This window comes from Octodon degus, unplaced genomic scaffold (genome assembly GCF_000260255.1).
Source record: "Octodon degus isolate 3935 unplaced genomic scaffold, OctDeg1.0 scaffold00017, whole genome shotgun sequence".
Taxonomy (NCBI): Eukaryota; Metazoa; Chordata; class Mammalia; order Rodentia; family Octodontidae; genus Octodon; species Octodon degus.
Window position 1 is genome coordinate 2,241,426 of NW_004524593.1, and position 6,705 is coordinate 2,248,130.

Here is a 6,705-nt window from a genome sequence, read left to right on the forward strand (position 1 = left end):
CCATGCTGTTATGTTGAGCTGTAGGGGACTCAGGTCAACAATTTCTGACATTGCCAGTTAAACAGAAGACCCAATACTATTATGGACTACTGAACTCTTTTAGATTATTTTGCTTTTAACACACCTATAATATTCAAATAACAGAACTTAACAAAAAAAGGGTATACAGATAAATGTCTATTTTGTATCTGTGTATTCAAAGTGGTTAGGAAAGATATATAGTTACATTCTCTTAATGAATAGAGTGATTTGTTCTGATGGTGTTTGTAGATAGGATATCATGTCCACATCTTGTACAGCAATTAACCACTGGGAGGAATGTATGCAATGTATTAATTATTGAAACTGTCCTACCAATTTGATTTGAAACTGTCTCATTGCTGTTTATCATTAAAATTATGAAAAAAAATTAAAAAAATAAAGGGGCAGCCTCAGTATACTGCTTTCTTTTCATAATCTAGTGCAAAGGGGGAATTTCAGTCTTCATGAAGGCTGCAGATCCAGAGGGCAGACTTCCCTGTTCTTGACCTTGGGACCCCAGTTAACTGTCCAGACTGTACCTTTTGCCCCACTTGCCAACTACTCCCTAAAATTCTTATCCACCTTCCAAAATCACATTTCTATCCAACCTTGAACAGCACTTTTTTTAGGAAGTCAGGTCATTTCTCCCACAGTGATCTCTGTTCACCTATAAGATGCCTGTTAAAATGAGTGGTCTTTGTCTAATGCATAGAAGTGGGCAGTCTTGCCTTGTTCTTGTGTTCCATATGTATTAAGCTAGTCATCTCAACTAAAGTCTAAGGCCCATGAGGACAGAGACCTCTTCTAATATCCTGAATCAATTTCTCGAAGTGTTCTAAGGGTACCTCGGGTAGGAAATAGAAGCCATCACTTTGGCCTACAGGCTGCTGGCAATCTTTCTTGCAAAGGAACCTTCTTTGTGGTTTATTAAATATAAAGAAGAGACGGATGAAAGGCAAAACGACTCTTCAAGGAGAATAATTGAACAGCAAATGATCACATGCTGTTCTCCAAGCTCAAGACACACAGATGAAAAATAGACATTAATGATAGCAAAAGGTCAGAGTCTTGGAAGAATTTTTGGCCAAAAGGGTGGAGATTAATTAGGAATCCATTATTTATATCCTACCTTCCACAGGATAGAGGCAGCTGATAGAGAGGGGCCATGACATCTATTTCTGAATTAAGAGTCTGGAAATCTGATTCAGCACTTAGCTTGGATATACTTACTGTGCACTTGGGAAAAATCCCTATATGTTAAGCCTCCTGTACAAAATGAGAATAATCCCATCAACTGTTGAGAACCATTACAGATGGTTCACAACCATCTATTCTACAGATTTTAAGAATACTAGATCATGCATCACATTGTCTTGGAGCTAAAATCACAAGACAACCTTCTATTAGTCATGGCTGATCAGAAGGAACTAGGCACCCCTAGTGGTAAGATTTCCCCAGCTTTACTAGGCAGAAGGCCAAGTGGGGATTCCAACCTGGATGACCTCATGTTCACTTCCAGCTGTGAGATTTTTATTGCTCCTGTATCATTCCCTTGATTTATATTCAAGCCTCCACTTTTCAGATGAAGAAAGAGCTGTTCTGAAAGGTCTGGTCAATTAGAGTTCTCCCAGAGAGAACAAGACAGAGCCAGAGGACAGGACCAGCAGCTAGATTCCATGTCTCAGCCACTGCAGTTTCTCTAATCCACACTGACAGAAGTTACAGATATACTGGGCTCAATGTGTCTGCCAAAAAGTAAATGTAGACTCATCAGGTCCTGAGCCAAAGACCTTTCCACAGGTGCCCAGGTAGTTGGGGAGGCCTGGTGGGAGGTGACAGCCCAGCATGGCCCAGTGTGTCCCCCCGTGCCACCCTGAGTCTTTTCTGTCAGCTGCAGGACATCTGTGGAGTCCTGTCTGCTGGGAGGTTTCTGCCCTTGGGTTCTTTTCAGAAATCTGACAGGCCCAATAAAGGCCCAGCACTGATGAAGCTCTGCCTTCCACACAGCCCAGCGCCACCTCCTCAGCTGACACAATGGGGCCGGCTGTAATCACATTACACTCTCGTCTTTCATAATTACCCTCTTTCTCCAAGTGACAGAACATCCCAGTAGCAGAAAGGAAACTATTTTTAAACTAATTTCAACTTAAAAGTACAAAAATGTGTCATTTTCCCCAGATGTGGTTCTCATTTATAAATCCCTTCTAGGGACTAAAGTTGACAGAAACTAGAATGTCCAGTCAGACCACTGGCCATCCACCCTAAGCATCACCTCTGCTACCTGCCCAGCAGCCCAACATGCATTTCTCCCATTTTTCTTTTGCTGAGGTCCCTCTGCTCTGTGTTTGTGTCTTCCATCCCCTTCCTAGATCTATAAAAAGAGAAGAAGAAGAAGAAGAAGAAAAAAAAAAAAAACTCCAGGAAAGGCTGTTGTCCCTACACACATGTTCTAGCTTCTCTTCCTTGCCTTCTCCTTCCCTCCTCTCCTCACTTCCATCCCCACGCCCTGTGCTCTTGAGACCAACCAGTCCTCCTTTCCTTCTTCTCTGCACCTGGGAAAAGTGACGGTTCACAGAAGGATTTCTACAACCTTCCAAAGCTCTTCATTGTGAGGAAATGAAGTCAGAGGAGGGCTTGGAAGAGAAGAGGAAAAAGAGAAACCACCTAAGAAGGACTTAGGTGAAAGCACCCTGCTACAGCCTCGTTTCTCTCTACAGGCCTCTCTAGGCACACTTTCCAAAGGGCGCCCACTAGCCCCCCACAAAGTGCGAGGCAGTGACCTCCTGCAGAGCAGAAAACCTTTCAAAGAACGACAGGAAGTGGAGGTGGAGAGGAAGCCAGAAAAGGAAGCTTTCAGAAAGAATAGCCACTTTGAAATAATTATTGACATGAGCTTAGCCAAACTAAGTTAAAACTACAGTATCTGTTAATTAGGTATTTGATAAACCTAAGTTTCCCTTCCTGCCCCCTTCAGCAGGCGTCAACAGGACCTGAGCACCTTGTGTCCTTCATCCCCCTGCTTTCATTTTCTTCTAGAAAAGCAGTAGAAGAGAAATGCACTTTATTTTATTTATTTTTTTTTTTCTTTTGGCAGAACCAGGGATCAAACTCAGGCCCTTGCATTTGCCAGGGAAGCACTTATTCCACTGAGCCATCTCCCCAGCCCAAGAAATGCAGAGAGGTTAACAATAACAGTGACCAATGGCTTGTGTCTAGCTGGGTGGGCTCCCTCCAAAGAGCTCAGAGAGGTGAAGGAAGCCAGAGGGAGCCCCCGCCAGCCCTGGTTTTCTGTAACTGCTAACTCAATAGAGAAATGCCCAAGGAAAGGACAAGTTTAAGAAATGTCTCCCAACTCCTCCAGGACCAAGGTTTACTGAGGTAGAATTGCTCCCAAATTTTGGCAACAAGTGCTGGGTTTTTTTTTTTGAGGGGGTGACCAGAGATCAAATTCAGGACCTTGTACTTTCCAGGCAGGCACTTATGCCACTGAGCTATCTCCTCAGCCCTCTTAGGACCAAGTGGAAACCAGGATCTCACAAATGAAAATCCATCAAACAAATCAGTTCTCTCAAGCAGGAGAGACTGAAGCAGTTTCTAGGGAAATCACCTGAATTCATGGAGAAAACTAAAACTAAAAGTCATGGCTGTCATGATGCCCTAAATCTGAACCCAGGAGAGAATTTGGATATGAAAAGGCTCTATATAACCATTAATTAAACCTGGCTGAAAAACAGCAGAGAAAAGCACAGACTTTGGGTAACCAGGTCTGGGGTCAGTCCTCAGTCCTGGCTATATGCTCATTAACGGCATGGTCTTGGTCAAGTTCCTCAGCCTACCCCAAAGCTTATTTTCTTGTCTTAAGTAACAGAAGTAAAAAGAGAGCCTACTGCCAGAGCACAACCACCAGAAAGCTGTTCTTACCAAGTCTGGCTAATGTTCCCTTTGACAGAACAGGATAACCTGTTCTGATTGGTTGTTGTCCAAGCCATGACAGAATCATAAACATCCTCATTTCTAAATATCATTCCTGCCTCATTTATAATATTGCTGTGAGAAATGAGCAAAACAATATAAGGAAAGTGTTTAGATTGGACCAGTTTCTGTTGGCATTTGTAATGGGATGCCTTGTGTCGCCTAAGTGTTCTGGGTTGCAGTCCTAACCCCCAGTGCCCAAGAATGTAGTGTCGTCTGGAAAGAGGTTCATTACAGATAGGACTGGCTGTGTTTGTGTGATGCAGGGCACCTCTGAGGAGGCATCTAATCCAGTACACCTGGTGTATCTCTAAGAAAGCGGTCACGTGAAGCCCCAGGAGCACACATGATAAGGAAGGCAAAGATGACAGCGGTGCATCTGCAAGGTGAGGGATACCAAGGACTGCCAACCATCTCCAGAAGCCAGGAGAGAGGAAGGGAGTAGATTTTCCCTCAGAGCCTTCACAGAAAAACCAACCTGGCCAACACCTTGATTTTGAGATTTTAGCTCCCAGAACTATAAAAGAGCATTCCTATTGTTTTAAGCTACCTATTTGTAGTTGTTTGTTATGCAAGTCCTAAGAAACTAATGTAGGGTTTCTCTGGGTATGCTTTAGCTTGGGTAGCACACTTTGGGTATGCTCCTCAAAGCCCACTAAGACCATGGATTCATGAAGGACGGGGGAGGAAGAGATCTTAGTATTCACTGTAGTCCCATTTAGTCACTTTTGATTCCTCAAAACCCTTTTCAGCATCCTCATAAATTGTGTTTGTCTTGTGCCTGAATACAGTCAGGAGTTCACTGCAGAGGACAACTGCTATCTCTCACCACTAGAAAAGCTATTCTTTCTATTGGGCCACCATCGCTCTTCCTTGTGGATCCCCTCACTTGATGGAAACTTCACCCTTAGGACCTTTTACCATAGAAACCTCCACTCCCTCAGCACTCATCAGCCCTCCCAGTTCACAGTCACCAACCAAGCCATGCTCCTGCTCATATCAGAGTTTTAGCAAACACAATTTCTTTTTGTATAATGAACTTTTGCTTCCTCAAGCTAAAGAATAATCTATTAAGATTTGTCTCGGTTTTATCTCCTGATCGTATAGGTTGTGCTGTGAATAAAGCAACCACAAAGTCTGTTCTTCAAAACTCAAAGGATTTACTCACCCACTGCACAACCACTGTGACTCAGTGGGGAAGCTCTGTTCACTGTAGCCATTTAGGAACCCAGACTGACAAGGCAGCCACCATCTTGAACACAACCGGTCACTATGGAAAGGAAAAAGTTCTGGAAAGTGTCTCCTCCATAGTCAAATAGACCAGCCCACGAGTGATAAGCACCACTTCCCCCCACAGTTCATTGACCAAAACTAGTGACAAGGTCTCACCTAAACCAAAAGGAGCTAGAAAAGGCGGTCCTACTGTGTGCTTGGAAAGCTTGGCAGAAATACTTGGCAAGGGCACTGCTAGTTGCACTGCCCTCTCTGCTGGCTGAGCAGCACCAGCACTTTCGTGTAGCTGTTATTTCCGGTCATTGTCTCACTGCATTGTGATTGTATTTCCTTGTATCCTCATCTCCTCCTTGACACTCGGAGTTTCTCAAGGACTGGAGCAGATCACAAGAAATGTTTGATGCAAACATGCTTTTGAAAGCAATAAGCAGAAGTCCCCAGGAAAAGCCATGATTTACATGGCCCTGCGTGATTATGCTGCTGTTCCCCAGGACTGGGTGGCACCTCCCCTGCCATTTGCCTGGCTCTGGACCCCACTTCCCTCCTGTCATCATAGAAGCCTTCCCAGGGCTTAACCTGTAAAATATCCCCTTGCCCCCTCCACACACACACGGTTACCACCCTGTACCTCTGTGGCCCCGGTGTCTTTTACTTTGCACCACAGCACTTACCACTTCCTGAGGGAAACACCCATGCATGGATATTCCGTTCTTGTGTATTAAATTTCCTATAGCATACTATACCTACATATTTGGGTATCTATGTATTTACTGTCTGTTCCTCACCTCAGCATCTGTGCCCATGTGAATATAACTCCAGTGAACAAAGCTGAGATGCAGGTGCTCAATATATATTTGTCAAATCAATAAGTGACAAAGAAACAAATGTGTATCTCCTGAGTTGCCACTTCTCTGGATCAAAATGCTAAATTCCTCCCTCTCCTGGGATAAGATTTTAAGGCCTCTCAGTATACGTGCCACCCGGAAGTGATCAATGGTTGAGATGGTACAGAGCAGCATAATCCTTACTTGTCTTTCATTTTGTATTTCAATTAATGAAGCCCATGTCTAAATAACGATTCGAGTTACAAGCTTCACGCTATTGACTGTCATAGAAAATTCACTTATTGACCAAAACTTAAGTGTTTTTCATATATAAAACTGTAACTATTCCTCTCTCTAGTATCTTGTTGCATTTTGGACCTAACATTTCTCCTTCTTAATATACATTTATCTTCCTTTTCCTTTTTCAGATCTTTTATTCTTACACTGATTTATATAATGTCTTCTATGTGCAATATCTACCTTAGGTGCTGAGGAGTATTACATGATTATTTTATCATGCCCATAAGAAAAAGATGGGGCTGGGGAGATGGCTCAGTAGAATAAGCACTTCCCTGGCAAGTGCAAGGGCCTGAGTTCAATCCCTGGTTCCACAAAATAAAAAAAAAAAAAGAAGAAGAAAGAAGAAAGAAAGAAA